General features: G+C 46.8%; 1 protein-coding gene across 6 annotated transcripts in view; it reads left to right on the plus strand.

Annotated features, from left to right (window-relative positions):
- The window catches only part of CEP55 (centrosomal protein 55), a 222931-nt gene that overhangs the window by 205162 nt on the left and 965 nt on the right, over nucleotides 1-16804 (plus strand). The window lies entirely within an intron of this gene.

The following is a 16804-nucleotide window of genomic DNA, read 5'->3' on the forward strand; positions in this document are numbered from 1 at the left end:
CTCTCCACAGCGCCAAGGGATTTCACCAAGGTATTGGCGGAGATGGTGTTTCTCCTCCGCAGTCAGGCGGGGAACATGCTTCCATATCTGGACGTCCTGCTGTTAAATGCGTCGTCCAAGGAGAAGCTGTTGCAATCCATTGCCCTCATGACCAATCTGCTCAGAGTACATTGGTGGATTCTGAATTTTCCAAAATCACGTTTGGAACCAACCAGGAAGCTGTCCTTTCTGGGAATGATCGACACGGCAGAGGGTTTTTTCTTCTAGAAGAAAAAAGCATTGATAATATAATCAATGGTCCGAGTTGTCCTGAAGCCAGCCCGGGTGTCAGTACACCAGTGTATTCGCCTTCTGGGAAAGTCGGTGGCCTCTTACGAGGCTCTACAATAAGGGAGGTTTCATGCTCGGTCCTTCCAACTAGTTCTCCTGTACAAGTGGTCAGGATCACATCTACACAGGCACCAGAGAAGACGTCTGTTGCCAAGGGCCAGGATTTCACTCCTCTGGTGGCTGCAGTTATCCTCGCCTTCTGGAAGGCCACAGGTTCGGGATTCAGGACTGGATCCTTCTAACCACAGATGCTAGCCTCCAGGGATGGGGCGATGTCGCTCAAGGGGAGACCTTCCAAGGACGATGGTCTGGTCCAGAAGCCGGCCTACCGATAAACATTCTGGAACTAAGAGCCATCTACAACGGTCTTCTTCCGGTGACCCCTCTTCTCAGAAATTGGGCCATTCAAGCGCAGTCGGACAACTTAACGACAGTGGCTTACATAAAACCGACCGGGCGGAACGAAGAGCAGAGCTGCCATGTCAGAGGTGAAAGGAATCATCCTCTGGGCAGAAAAAACGCGCATTGGCACTGTCAGCAATCATCATTCCGGGAGTAGATAACCGGGAAGCGGACTTCCTCAGCAGACACGATCTCCATCCAGGAGTGGGGCCTCCATCCGGAGGTGTTCACGGAAATAACAGAACTTTGAGGAATACCCAAAATAGACATGATGGCCTCTCGTCTCAACAAGAAGCTTCAGCGATATTGTTCCAGGTTGAGGGACCCGCAAGCAGTGGCGGTGAAGGCCCTAGTGGCTCCTTTAATATTCCTGTTGGTGTACGTGTTTCCACCACTCCCACTCATCCCAAGAGTGCTAAAACTCATAAGGAGAACAAGGGTTCAAGCGATCCTCATTGCTCCAGACTGGCCAAGAAGGATTTGGTACGCGGATCTTCTGGATCTACTGCGAGAAGAGCCAAGGCCTCTTCCTCTTCAGGAGGACCTGCTACAGCAGGGGGCGTTCGCCTATCAAGACTTACCATGGCTACGTTTGACGGCATGGAGGTTGAACACATGATACTAGCTCGGAAGGACATTCCGAACAAGGTTATCCCTACCCTGATCCAGGCTAGGAAAGGAGTAACGTCTAAACATTACCATCGTATTTGGAAAACGTATGTCTCTTGGTGTGAGTCCAAGAGGTTTCCTACGGTGGTGTTTCAAATGGGACGCTTTCTCCTCTTCCTGCAAGCAGGTGGGGATATGGGCCTACGTTTGGGATCTGTGAAGGTCCAGATTTCGGCCCTATCCATTTTTCTCCCAGAAACAATTAGCTACCCTCCCTGAGGTTCGGACTTTTTTGAAGGTAGTTCTGCACATCCAACATCCGTCTGTACCGCCTACGGCGCCATGGGATCTTAAAGTGGTGTTGCAGTTCCTCCAATCGGACTGGTTTGAGCCTCTACAGAAGGTTGAGCACAAGTTTCTTACGTGAAAGGCCTTAGCTTCTGCCAGACGTGTGTCGGAGTTGGGGGCTTTGTCCTGTACAAGCCCTTACTTGATCTTCCATGAAGATAGAGCTGAGCTCCGGACGCGTCGGCAGTTCCTTCAATAGGTTGTGTCGGCATTTCGTATCAATCAACCTATTGTGATGCCAGTGGCTACTGAATCCTCAAATTCTTCAAAGAATAACCGCCCAGTGCTTCATTATCCTGCAGTGGTTATTTGGTTCAGTACTGCCTGGGTACTAAGTAAGTTCTGCGTTCTTTACTGTTTCAGTTGTTGCTGAGTTTTCCGGCACGTTGGCCGGATTTTCCTTGTTGTGTGAGCTGGTATGAATCTCGCCACTATCTGTGTATTTCCTTCTTTCGAAGTATGTCGTCTCCTCGGGCACAGTTTCTAGACTGAGTCTGGTGGGAGGAGCCAGCCCACACTGTTAAACTCTTAAAGTGCCAATGGCTCCTGGTGAACCTGTCTATACCCCATGGTACTACTATGGACCCCAGCATCCTCTACGGACTACGAGAAAAGGATTTACCGGTAGGTAATTAAAGTCCTTTTTATCCCTTCACAGAGCAACAATTTAGATTTGAAGGTACTGCATTCACTTCCTGTACATTGTAATGTATCCGTACATCAAGAGCAATTGGGCTTTCTCCTGTAGGGTCCACAGTTCATCCACAGTATAACATTGGGATATGAGGTAGCGTCTTAGGAATGGCACCAATTGGTCAAAAGCTTTTGGCCTCCCAGAATGCAACGGGCTAGTCTCCTATATCCCTGCCTCCTGGCTGAGGCAATTAAATTTTTGGTTTGGTGCAGCAAGAGCCGGACCATGGTCATGGGGCTGCTGGTTTTTTGCAGCCATAAGCTTTTTATAATTTTATTTCTCTGGCATGGTCCACAGGTTATCCACAGGATAACTGTCAAGTCTGTATCTGTGTCTGTTCCCGAAGGGGGCACTAGTGGGTCAGTGGTGGTGTGGTGGAGGAAACGAGGAGGCTGCAGTCATTTACTGTGCATGTGCGCATTAGCACACAGAAGTATAAACAGCAACTGGAGCAAATGGCAATACAGATGACTTTAGCAAGGACACTGACAAGGGTATAATAACAGTCACAGGTAATGGGCTGGTCTGTTAACCAGTGTGGTTAGCAAACAGTGATGATCGGCCTGGAAGCCGATGGTGAACATCGATGGCCAGCTTGGAAGCCAATGGTAACAGGATCAATATGCAGTAGGTAAGTAATGCAACCGATGGCAGTATATACAGGCAATAAGTAACTCCGGTAATCGGTATGGAAACCGACAGCAATAGATTCACAGTCAGTAGATATACACAAGTCCACAGAGCCAAGCAAGGCTATAGCAGGAGATAGCTGGTAATATACAAGCTGGTTGTAATAGTACAGTGCTGAACAACACACAGGTGAGAATGGGGAGGCAGCACCTGGATAGAGTCTCTTACGGCATGTAGAACTGGAAGCAGACTGTGGAAGGAGTTGTAACAGAGCTGGATGGCTGGTACCTGTAGTTCCACGTAGACACTGGAGCTAGGAAATCACAGGAGACTGGAGCCAGGAGACTCTGTGCACTGGATGTGATGCATTGTTCAAGGCGATGAGCCTAAGCGGATGTTCTGGATTTATACTCCCTGGTCAGCAGGAATTGGATGCTTGAATCATATGTGCAGACACAGCGCAGGACTGGGTGTTGCAGGTCAGCTGACCACAAGTGTCATGGCGGCGACCATGCTGTACAGATGGCGGGCACACAGTGGGGTACATGCTGGATGGACTTCAGGGCTACATAGCGACAATGGGCACTGCGCTCCGTTGACAGGGCACCCATGCAGCAGCAAACTGGGGACGTGACCTCTAGAGGGATCCTCACTAGAGAGGAATATATCAAGCGTTCACAATTAAGCAAAAAATGTTTAAACAATACGAATACACATACACCTGTAGATGCGCAGTAGCTGCTCTCAAGAGGTGCTCTGAACACCTAATAACAAAACCAATGATGTCTAAAAATAATTAAACAATATAGAGAGCGCATAAATAGTATATACCAATTTATTATTGGATAAAACACTTAAAATGTAATGTACTAATCATTTAAAACATGGATGAATGAAACCGCATAGAAGGAGACCACTGAACTAACAATGATATATACTTGTATTCCCAAATAATTGCTGGAAAGAAACAAACGTTCTCAATGCAACTGAAAAGAGATAGTGTTCAATGTCCCACCAAGCAGGCGATAGCTATTAAGCAGAACGATAGAACCATAGCAGGTCCACTTGATCCTCTTGAAAGATAGATGATATTTGTAGAAATGTAGTGTGTATACAACTGATTCCTCCCGCAGGAAGTAGGTAGGCTACAACCCCCCGCCGCAATCCAACAGTGTGATATCTCACCGCTACAGATGGAGAGTGGTCCGCTTCCAGAGCTCCTGGGCAATGCGGTAATCACAGGTGCGGCGGTCAGATGCGGACAACGTCCCAGCGAGGGAGAAGGGGGGGAACCCGCACCACGGCTGGAGCTGGTAACTGGAGGTGGTAGTAGAAGTGCTGGATCAGCGCTGCGGCTGTATGATGCAGTAGTCAGGGCTCACAATGATGCGGTTAACGTCCCTTATTCTTATTTTGCCTGGTTACTACTCCCTGCTGTCGACGAATACTAGGTTTTCTGTCGACCATAAGGTTTCCTTTTAGGTCCACAACTGGGGCAATCAGTACATGGTCATACACATTCAGAACACATTAATGTCACTAGGGACCTGACGGTTCCGGACAACCCGCTTATATATTACATTATGTATATTCATATTTTGATTTATAATGAATGCTGAAGTAAAAGTATTACTTCTCATGTGCTGGTCCTCACGAGGAGTCCGAATGTTTATTCTTTTCCCGCCGCGGATAGAATACCGTGAAAGTCAACTCCTGGTCGACACGGCGCCCAGTTACAAAGGATCGTACACAGGAGGCTAAGTTATATTTTATTTCTATGCTCTGCAGTTATTTGCATTACATGCACATGGGGGAGTGTTTATATTCGGAAAGACATCTGATAGTATTACCCTAAAGAGAGAGGGGGCGTTTCTTATGTTGATTCTTCTCTATAACATTGCGGCAGGCTACCGTGCAAACACAGGAGGTGTGGCCGGGGTAATGCTGCGGCTGACTCCGAGAGATATGCCTCAGTTCAGTCAATCTCGGCGGATAGTACTGGTAAATCTAACTTCGTGAGTTAGACTCCTTCACAACGGTTGGTGACACATTCTGTTGTGGGCTACAATCATTTTAACCGGTTCGATACAGTTCTTTTATTTCCTTTTCGGTGCAGATAGTGGAAGGTGAAAAGGTAAGAGTTTTGAAGCCTTGTTAGGTTCGCAGAAGTGGATGTCGTTTTCTGTTTCTACCACATCCACCACATGTCGCTGGGTCTATCTGGCTGGAGCCCACTCCGGTGAGAACTCGTCTACTACTTTTCAGTCAGTCCGCGAATGCACTAGGACCTGTGAGTTAAGTATAGAATCCAAACGGGGACATTCTGGCGTTTACAGATGTTTCCCCTCACTGATTTTTCAAATAGATCTTGCCGTTTCCCCTCTGGAATGTGAGGTAGTACGTGACGCCATACCAGAGTTGCGTCAGGTTCAGGGAGTTGTCCTGCTGTCCCTATAAAAAACAAACAAAAAAAACAACCATAGATTTCTCTTTACGTGGTTGAACTACAGGATGGATTCTCTCAGACCAGAGATCTCCAGCATGTAAAGGTAGAAAGGGGTTAAATGCGTTGTTCTCCGCATTCAGCTTACCTGGGTGGATATCCAGGATTGTCTTTCCCATTTCCCTTGAGTGATAGCAGTAGGATGGTATTCTTTCAGTAGTAAGAGCCATTGTTTTTCTGTACTGGGACACTCTCCTGATTAAGGCGAGATCAAGACGCTAGTGGTGCAAATCGTTGGTTTCTCTCTGACTGTTCTTCAACACAGGGGAAGGCTGTTATTCCCAATGACGCAGATGTCGGAGGTGGGTATCAGAGTCGGATCAGATTTGCAGTGACAATCCATCAATATGTTCCGTTGATGAAGAAGATGGGTGCGGCCTAAGAGGCCTTTTTCGGTGGGCTGGTCAATGCCAGAGTGGTTTTCACGGGTCCAGTTGGAAATGTGGTCCGGGTCTCACCTGCACATCCACCGGAATATAATCCTAATGGCCAGGATATCGCTCCTGTGGTGTCTGCTCAGCTCTCACCTCCTAGAGGGACAAGGGTTCGAATCCAAGATGAGATCCTGGTATCCATGCATGCAGATTTCCGAGACTGGGGAGCAGTCCTTGCAAGGGAAGTATTTCCAGAGGAAAGGGTCAAGCTGGGAAGCTTGTCTGCAATAAGTTTTCTTGAATTAAGAGCTATTTTCGATGAACATATGCTTCGTGATCTGCCGTGTTAATTCTGTCGGACGACTTGACAGCAGTGGTGTAAGTAAGCCGCTAGGGCGGAACAAGGAGCAAAGCAGCAATGGCAGAAGCCGAAACAGGTTTTCCGCTGGGTGAAAAGACTGGTAAACGCTATATTAGCAGTCTTCGTTCCGGATGTGAACGACGGAGAAATAGATTCCTCTGCAGACGCGTTCTCCATCCGGGAGAAATACAGTCGTCGTCGTGAAGTTTTCACTGAAGTGACAAGTCTTTGAGGAGTGCCTCAAGTGGGCATGTTGGCGTCTCGCCTCAACGAGAGATCGCAGGGATATTGTTTCGGGTCAGGGGACACTCAAGCTATAGCAGTGGACATCCTCTGGACACCTTGGGTGTTTTCAGTCGGTCTATGTGTCTCCTCTGTTTTCACTCTTCGGTAGGTGTTAAACGTAAGAAGAACAAAGGTTCAGGCGATACTCATTGTTCCGGTCTAACCAAGGAGGGCTTGGTATCCAGTTCTTCAAGATTTACTCATAGAAGATCCATGGCCTCTTCCGCTATGTGAGGAACTGTTACAGCAAGATCAGGGCGTGTTTCAAGACTTACCGCGGCTGCGTTTGACGGCGTGGCGGTTGAACGCCATATCCTAGCCAGAAAGGGTATTCCCAGTGAAATCATTTACACACTTCTTCAGGCTAGAAAAGAAGTAACGGCAAGGACTTACCATTGTGTTTGGAGACAATATGTGTCTTGGTGTGAATCCAAGAAGGCTACTATGGAAGACTTTCAGTTGGATCGTTCTTCTCCATTCTTTGCAAGCAGGTGTGGGTGCAGGCCTAAAGTTAGGTTCCATTAAGTGCCCTTTTGGACTTATAAATTTTCTTTCAAGAAAGAGAATTGGCAACCTTTCCGGGGGCTCGAACCTTCGTGAAAGGAGTACTGCACATCCTACCTCCATTTGTGCCCCGTTGGCACCGTGGGACCATGACGTGATGTTGCAGTTTCTTGTGTCGCACTGATTGGAACCTTTGTGAAAGGGCCCTGTTTGATCTTCCATGTGAATAGAGAGGAATTGAGAACTCGGATAATAGTTCTGCTAAAAGTGATTTCTGGGTCTCGCAGAAATCAGCCTATTTTGATGCCGGTGGTTACTTAGGCATTAACTGACTCAAAGTCTCTCGATGTAGTCGGGACTTTGGATATTTAGGTCTCCAATTTGGCTCAGATTGAGGAAACAGAGGCTCTGTTTGTCCGGTATGCTCCCAAGCATGCTTGGGTATGCAGCCTGTTACACGCTTATCTGTGATACGATTCGGTGTGCTTGTTCTACGGCTGGATTGCCGTTGCCGAAGTCAGGTGGAGACCCATTCTACTAGGAAGATGGGCTCTTTTGGGGCGGATGCCCGAGGAGTCTCGGCGGTTCAACTTTGCCGAGCAGTTACTTGGTCGGGTTCAAACACTTTTGCTAAGCTCTACAAGTTTGATACCCTGGCTGATGGGGACCTCATGTTTGCTCAATCGGTGCTGCAAAGTCGTCCGCACTCTCCCGCCCAGTCTGGAGCTTTGGTATAAACCCCATGGTCCTTACGGAGTCCCCAGCATCCTCTAGGACGTATGAGAAAATAGGATTTTAATACCTACCGGTAAATGCTTTTCTCTTAGTCCTTAGAGGATGCTGGGCACCCATCCCAGTGCGTACTGTGTCTGCAGTTATTGGTTATGGTTACACTCTTGTGGTGTTTCTTTTCTGTCAGGCTGTTGCTAACGTTGTTTCATGCCATGGCATGCGGTGTCTTCTTATTGGTTGCGTTGACACACAGGTTGTGTTACATATTTTCTCAGCATGTGGCTGTGTATTGTTCATACCGTTGGCTGGTATTCTATTGAATGCCGCGTTCTGCGGTATGTTCGTGGTGTGAGCTGGTACGACACTCACCGTGTTTAAACAATAAATTCTTTCCTCGAAATGTCCCTGGGCACAGTTTTCTAACTGAGGTCTGGAGGAGGGGCATAGAGGGAGGAACCAGTTCACACCCATTCAAGGTCTTATAGTGTGCCCATGTCTCCTGCGGATCCCGTCTATACCCCATGGTCCTTACGGAGTCCCCAGCATCCTCTACGGACTAAGAGAAAAGGATTTACCGGTAGGTATTAAAATCCTATTTTTTGTTTGGTGCGCCAGAAGCCTGACCATGGTCAATGGGCTGTTAGTTTTTAGCAGCCATAAGCTTTTTATTTTGTTTTTATAGTCTTACTATTTTTCTTTTGAGCGATCTTGTCTAAAAAGCGTCTTATACGTACCTTAGAGTCGCTCCAACAACTCCCCGCCAGGTCGTGACAACGCTTGCCCACGTGAACAGTGCTGTTTCGGCGGGCATCTGTGTAGGATGTACTAGAAAGTCCAGCAGACGTTACCAGGATTTGGCCGGTCACGGGGAGTAGGTAGGGCAACGGGTCCGCTTAGTAGGGGAACACGGACACAGCCGCACTGTTTCGGTAGGAGACTACCGAACACTAGCTGACACGGCTGCCACCTCTGGTGCACCGGCGCCTAGGCCTTAGGGATCATAGGCTCCAGGGGGTAGTATGAGGCCGCGATCCCTAGGGTTGATGTCAGCAGTGGGGAGTAATATGCTTCCTTGGTCGTCCCTACCCCCCCCCCCCCGGTTCATGACCAGTTTTTCCCGAGTTTCCCCCCATGAACTGAGTTCCCGCTTCCGTCTGAGACCATGTGAATCTAAAGGGACCCAGTCGCAGCATAGACGTCTGTGTGACTGTGGTGCGTCAGTGTTCACTTGGGCGTCTGTGTTCACTGTAGGTTCAGGGGCCGAGTGTGTACACTAATAGCGTCTGGATCCACTCAGCTTTTGCTATCGTATTGATCGATCCTGGAAGCGGGGTGAAGTCTCCCTGTATCCCACTCTCCAGAGTCGGGTGATTACAGCACTAAGTCTCTATCTACCTTTGAGTACGAATAGTTGGATAAGTGCCTGATGCATGTGAGTCTGAAAACTATTGCTGCTGGTTTCTTTCACTGTGCAACTGAATACGTTTAAAACTCCTATATAATGCAGTAATATGTTCTTCTACATAATTGAAATGTATTTGTAGTTGATTATGTGCTCATATTGCTTATTATACTAATGTATAACCTGTGACTGATTGCTAGTGTGATTGCTGACCTTACTATAATTCTGTCAGTTTTCTGTGTATTCCAATCCTCAATGCTGGTGCAAAGCAGGGTAGGGTCGGATTGTATGTCACTTAACAAATTTTAAGGTGATTAGTCCCAAATTGTGTAGTTAACACTGTACACAGGTGTGTCATTTATTTATCATGCCTAAGAGCGGCAAGGTTGAGGAAAATACACTTTCCGTAGCAGCACCAACACTCATTTCATGTTTGTCTTGCAAAGCTGGGTTAACCTCTCAGGATCTGGTTCAAAATGGATTGTGTGCAAATTGTTTTAGCTTTCACCTTAGCCTCTTAAATATTCAGAGGCAGGCACAGGTTCAAGTTGAACCCCCATGGGCTACTTTTGCACAGACATTATCCAGCATAGCTGAGCGGATGTCAGCTCCTATACCAGGGTTAGGTTACCCTGTTAACCCTTACATGCAACCTTCCACCTGGGGTTTATTACATCCAGCAGGGGAAGCGGCAGCCTCTCAACATAAACAGGCTGAAAGGCTGGTGATAAGTAAATCACGTAGTTATGAAACATCTTCACAGTCTACACATGTTTCAAATGAGTACACGTCGGAGGATGAGGACTCCAGACACGCCGAGTCTGCATACGGAGACGAGGAGGAAGACCTCAGCTCGGTAGACATACCTAAACTGATTAGTGCGTTGAAAGCCATACTATCCATAGAGGAGGCGGTAGAGCCTGTGATAAAATCTAAGGCACCTGTGTTTAAATGTCCTAAAACAATTAGAAATGAGTTTCCTGGGTCAGAACAGCTGACGGAAATTATGCAAGAGGCTTGGGTTACGCCCAGTAAGAAGTTTAGAATTCCAAGGAAATGGAATTCCAATTATCTCCTTCCTGCTGGGGACTGTTTAAAAAGGGAGGTGGCTCCCAAAGTAGATACGCATATCATTCGACTGGTGCGAAAATCAACATTACCTCTGTCGTCAACATCATTAAATGATGTCACGGGACGGAGAATCGATAGTTTTCTTAAAACCATTTTTTCCTTGTCTGGGGCAATCGTAAGACCAGCCATGACTTCAGCCTGGATGACAAAAGCAGTGGCAGCCTGGGCTGATGCATTGGAGGAGGATCTTTCAATGGCATCTAGAGAGCAAACATCTCATATTGCACATATCAAACAGGCAGCATCATTTATGGAAGAAGCAGCCTTCGATATGGGTACAATTGCCTCTCGGGTGTTAGCCTCAGCAGTAGCAGCTTGCAGAGCGGTTTGGCTACGTACATGGAAAGCTGACTCCGAATCCAAAAAGGTTCTGGAGTCTTTGCCTTTTACTGGAGATATTCTTTTTGGTAAAAAATTAAACAGTATTTTGGAGTCAGAAGCAGACTCCAAGAAAGTGAAGTTTCCTTCCACACACAAATTCAAGCCTAGATTTCCAGCTTTTCGAACCTTTCGGAATCAAGGAAAAGGAAAGGGTAATGGCAAACAGTCCCAATCCAGCAAGTCTAGTAAGACTAAAAAGCATTGGGCTACCAGAGGACCGGTTTACAAATCAGAAGATAAGCCATCAGCCTGATGGTGCGGCCCTCCACCTGGGGGAACCTAGGATGGGAGGCCGACTTCTTCAGTTTGCACAGATCTGGCAGCAGTCTACCACAGATGCCTGGATGCAAAAAGCGTTATCTCACGGTTATGCATTTGCCTTCAAGAAACACCCTCCTTAAAGGTTTTTTTGTACCAGCCCATCTTCAGTGGAATGCCAGGGCTTTGCAAAAGGCAGTTCAGAAGTTGCTTCAGTCAGGAGTGATAATTCCAGTTCCCCCTGCACAACGAGGACAAGGTTTTTATTGCAACCTGTTTCTAGTCCAGAAGCCAAATGGGTCATTCCGGCCCATACTCAATCTCAAAATGCTGAACAAGTACATTTGGGTGCCTCGGTTTCATATGGAAACTTTACGTTTCATTATTTTGGCCATGGAGCCGGAGCATTTTATGGTATCCCTGGATATCCAGGATGCTTACCTACGTGTTCCTATAGCACTGTCCCATCACGCTATCTCAGGTTTGCTATCCTCCAGCATAATTTTCCATTTCAGGCCCTACTATTTGGAATGGCCATAGCTCCCTGAGTATTCACCAAAATTATGGGCATCTTATCTCCATCAGCAGGGGATAAGGATTTTTCCATACCTCGATGACTTATTAATCCTGGCACAGTCTCAATAATTGCTTCAGTGTCATCTGCAACAGACAATAGCTTGTTTACAGAGACGCAGTTGGCTCATAAATTGGGTAAAGTCGTCCCTGGTACCGTCACAACGGATGACTCATTTGGGGGCTGTGCTGGATTCAGGTCTTCAGAGAGTATTTATTCCTCTGAACAAAATGTTCAAAATTCGGTCAAGGATTCAGGAGCTGCTACACAGTCAAAGGGTATCCATTCACGCCGCAATGCGTGTGATGGGTTTGATGGTGTCGACATGGTGGAGTATGCTCAGTTCCATTCGAGGCCTCTGCAACGTCTGATCATTTCCAAATGGAATGGTTGTCATCAGACAATAAAAATGCAGACTATGGTTCTTCCTCTGGGAGTAAGGAGGTCATTAGCCTGGTGGCTACAGGCATCCCATCTGGACAAAGAGAGACCCTTTTGGATATCAGATTTGGAAATTCTGGCAACGGATGCCAGTCTTCAGGGCTGGGAAGCAGTGTCAGGTAGGAGTTGCTTCCAGGGGCAGTGGACCAAGGAAGAAAGTTGCCTTCCAATAAATATATTGGAACTTCGGGCCATATATATGGCACTGATTCAGGCAAAGGACATCCTTTAGGGGAAACCAGTCCAAATCCGCTTGGACAGTGCAATGGCAGTAGCATACCTCAACCATCAGGAAGGAACTCACAGCCAGAATGCAATGAAGGAGGTAAGTCGCACATTAAAGTGGGCAGAACTTCATCTTACAGCCTTGTCCGCAGTGTTCATTCCGGGAGTCCTAAACTGGGAAGCAGATTTTTTCAATCGACGTGCCATTCATGCAAACGAATGGGCTTTACACCCAGAGGTCTTGCAAAATCGGGTAGACAAATGGGGGTTACCAGAGATGGATCTCATGGCGTCACGCCAGAACAACAAAGTTCCTGCATACGAGTCAAAAACAAAGGATCCCAGCGCTATCTTTGTGGGTGCACTGTCAGTGAAGTGGGACTTTCTTCTTGCCTATGTGTTTCCACCAATCGCCCTGTTACCCAGGGTAATGCGAAAGGTAAAACAAGGGAAGGGCGCCATAACACTAATAGCTCCGGCTTGGCCCAGAAGACATTGGTACACAGATCTACAGAGGATGTCGTTGGATGCTCCAGTCTTACTCCCTCAACGTCCAGATCTACTGTCTCAGGGTCCTTGCTATCACAAGCACCTGGATCGACTGTCTTTGACGACGTGGCTCTTGAGACTTCCATCCTGAAAGCAAGAGGATTCTCACAACAGGTAATTCAAACAATGCTCAGAGCAAGGAAACCTTCCTCAGCTCGCATTTATTACCGAATATGGCAAGCCTATATGGTGCAGTGACCGGTCATTTGACCCTAGGGCGTTCAGAGTGTCCAGAGTCCTGGCATTCCTTCAGGCAGCAATGGATCAAGGTCTACGGGTGGCTTCCTTGAGAGTGCAAGTGTCAGCATTGACTGCATGGTTCCAAAAGAAAATTGCTAACCTACAGGATGTGCACACTTTTTTTTTCCAGGTGTTGCTGCACATTCAGCCTCCTTTTGTTCCTCCTACAGTGCCTTGGGACTTAAATTTAGTCCTAAAGGCCCTTCAAGTTGCCCCATTTGAACCACTTAAACGAGTGGATCTTAAATGGTTGATGGCTAAAGTTCTATTTCTACTGACTATTGCTTCAGCTAGAAGAGTTTCAGATTTAGGGGCATTGTTATATCGCCCTCCTTTTTCTGATTTTTTTTTTTTTAAACCAGATAGAGCTATTCTCAGAACCAAATCTGGGTATCTTCCTAAGGTGGTGTCTAAATTCCACCTTACCGAAGAAATTGTAGTACCGGATTCCAGGGGCCGGACCTTTCTGCGGGAGATGCGACGTTGGACGTAGTCCGTGCCTGAAGGATCTTCGTGGATCGTACCAGTGCCATCAGAAAGACAGACTCTCTTCGTTCTCTACGGATTTCACAAGAGAAGATGGCCTGCTGATAAGCAGACACTGGCGAGGTAGCTTCAGATGACAACTTCAGAAGCATACTCTCAAGCTGATCTCCCTGTTCTGGCTAATGTCTCTGCTCACTCTACTCGTAAGGTAGGTCCGTCATAGGCAGCACAACGTGGTGCTTCATGAGAATAAATATGTAAGGCAACCACATGGTCTTCCATTAACACAATCATTAGACATTATGCCTTTGATACCTTTGCCTCTCGGTATGCTGAATTCGAGCAAAGGATTCTTCTGTCCAATCCGGAGCGTCCCCACCACTAAATTGCTTTGGGACATCCCAATGTTATCCTGTGGATAACCTGTGGACCCTGTCGGAGAAATAATCGTTATGTTAAAACTTACCGTTGATAACGCTGTTTCTCCTAAGTCTACAGGATCCACAGGGATCCCACCCTGACGCACCTGATTTGAGGATCCTTTTCACTCACTAACCTCTTCCTTGTACGGAAGGGTGTGCATGTGTGTTCTTCTCGCCTGATTAGGGCTCTCTATGATGCTCCTGCCTTGAGCTTTGGGAAAACAACTGATTTGCCTGAGCCATGAGGCGGGGATATATGGACGGGCCCGTTGAATGCTGGGAGGCTGAAAGCTTTGACCGTTTGGTGCAAATCCTCTGTCGCGTCATATCCCAATGTTATCCTGTGGACTTAGGAGAAATAGCGTTATCAACTGTAAGTTTTACCATAACAATTATTTTTATAGTCTTATTCTTTTTGAGCAATCTTTCTAAAAAGCATCGTATACGCACTTTAGGAAGAGTTACTCCAACAGCTCTCTGCTGGGTCGCGACAACGCTTACCCATGTGTACAGTGCTGTTTCGGTGGATGTACTAGCCAGTCCAGCTGATGTTACCAGGCTGTGGCCGGAGCACGGAGAGAAAAGGTAAGGCGTTGGTTCCGTTTAGCTGAGGAGACTACCGAACAGTTGCTATACTAGATTTCTGTCAGTTCTGCTGTCTTTGTATATACCAATCCTCAATGCTGGTGCAAGGCGGGGAGGGATCGGATTGTATATCACTTTAGCAAGCTTAAAGTGAATACGGTCACAAATTGTGTAGTTAACACCATACAGGCGTGTGATTTGTTTACGATGTCTAAGAGAGGCAAGGGTGAGGAGGATACACTCTCCACAGCAGCACCAACATTGATATCATGTTTGTCATGCAAAGCAGGGTTAACCTTTCAAGATATGGTACAAAATGGATTATGTGCAAATTGCTATAGCTTTCACTAAAGCATCCTTAATAATCCAAGGCAGGCACAGGTTCAGTCAGAACCCCCATGGGCTTCATTTGCGCAAACATTATCCAGTATAGCTGAGCGGATAATGCTCCCATTCCAGATTCTGGTAAACCAGTGGGGGCTGCCGGAGATAGACCTCATGGCTTCTCATCAGAACAACAAAGTTCTCTCATACGGGTAAAGGACAAAGGATCCCAAAGTGACCTTCGTGGATACTCTCTCAGTGAGATGGGACTTTCGTCTAGCCTATGTGTTTCAACCGATCAGCCTGTTGCCCAGGGTGATGCGAAAAGTCAAACAGGGAAAGGGCATTGTGATACGAATAGCTCCGGCTTGACCCAGAAGACATTGGTACACAGATCTGCAGAGGCTGTCGGCGGATACTCCATTTCTACTCCCTCAACGTCCAGATCTACGGTCTCAAGGTCCTTGTTATTACAAGCACCTGGATTAGCTGTCTCTGGCAGCGTGGTTCTTGAGACTTCCATCCTGAGAGCAAAAGAATTTTCACAACAGGTAATTCAAACAATGCTTAGAGCAAGGAAACCATCCTCTGCTCGATTTTATTAACGAATATGGCAAGCCTATATGGTGCAGTGACCGGAAATTTGACCCTAGGGCGTTCAGAGTGTCCAGAGTCTTGGCATTCCTTCAGGCAGGAATGGATCAAGGTCTACGGGTGGCTTCCTTGAGAGTGCTTATATTCAGTGGTGTAGTGCTAGGAAGCTTGACCCTAGGTCTCTCAGAGTTTCCAGAGTCCAGGATGTTTGCACTTTTTTTTCCAAGGAATGCTTCACATCCTACCTCCTTTTTTTCCTCCTACAGCTCATTGGGATCTAACTTTAGTTCTAAAGACTCTTCAAGTTGCCCCATTTGAACCCCTGAGTCAAGTGGATCTTAAATGGTTGACAGCTAAGGTTCTCATTCTACTGGCTAATGCCTCAACTAGAAGAGTTTCAGATTTAGGGGCCCCCCTTTTCTGATTTTTCATCTAGATAGAGCAGTTCTCAGAACCAAATCTGGATATCTTCCTAAGGTGGTCTCTAAGTTCCACCTTAACGAAGAAATTGTAGTTCTGGCTTTCCAAAGGTCGGTCCTTTCGGGGAGAGATGCCTCATTGTACGTAGTCCGTGCTTTAAGGATCTATGTGGATCATACCGGTGCCATCAGAAAGACAGATACTCTCTTCGTTCTCTACGAATTTCACAAGATGGCCTGCTGATAAGCAGACACTGGCGAAGTGGCTTTGGATGACTATTTCAGAGCATATTCTCAATCTGATCTCCCTATTCTGGCTAATGTCTCTGCTGATTCTGCTCGTAAAGTAGGTGCTTCATGGGCAGCACAACGTGTTGCCTCAGCTGAACAGATATGTATGGCAGCCACATGGTCTTCCATTAACACATTCATTAGACATTATGCCTTTGCCTCTCAGGACGCTGCATTCAGGTGAAGGATTCTCCTGTCTAATCAGGAGCGTCCCCTCCACTAATACTGCTTTTGAACATCCCAATGTTATCCTGTGGATGAATTGTGGACCCTGCAAGAGAAATATGTAGTTATGGTAGACTTACCATCGATAACTATTTATCCGAAGTCCACGGTATCCACAGGGATCCCACCCTGATGCACCTGATTTGAGGTTCCTTATACTTATACTAACCCCTTCTTGTATGGTAGTGTGTATGTATGTTCTTCTCACCTGATTAGGGCTCTCTATGATGCTCCTGCCTTTAGTTTTGAGAAAATAACTGAATTGCCTTAGCCAGGAGGCGGCGATATAGGAGACTGGTCCGTTGCATTCTGGGAGGTCGAAAGCATTTGACAGATTAGTGCCATTCCGCTGATGCTACCTCATATCCCAATGTTATCCTGTTGATACTGTGGACTTCTGAGAAATAGTTATCGACAGTAAGTCTACCATAACTACATATTTTCCAAACAATGCAGCATTCCCTTGTTTCCATGCGACTCCATAT

Source organism: Pseudophryne corroboree, chromosome 3, assembly GCF_028390025.1.
Source record: "Pseudophryne corroboree isolate aPseCor3 chromosome 3, aPseCor3.hap2, whole genome shotgun sequence".
Classification (NCBI taxonomy): domain Eukaryota; kingdom Metazoa; phylum Chordata; class Amphibia; order Anura; family Myobatrachidae; genus Pseudophryne; species Pseudophryne corroboree.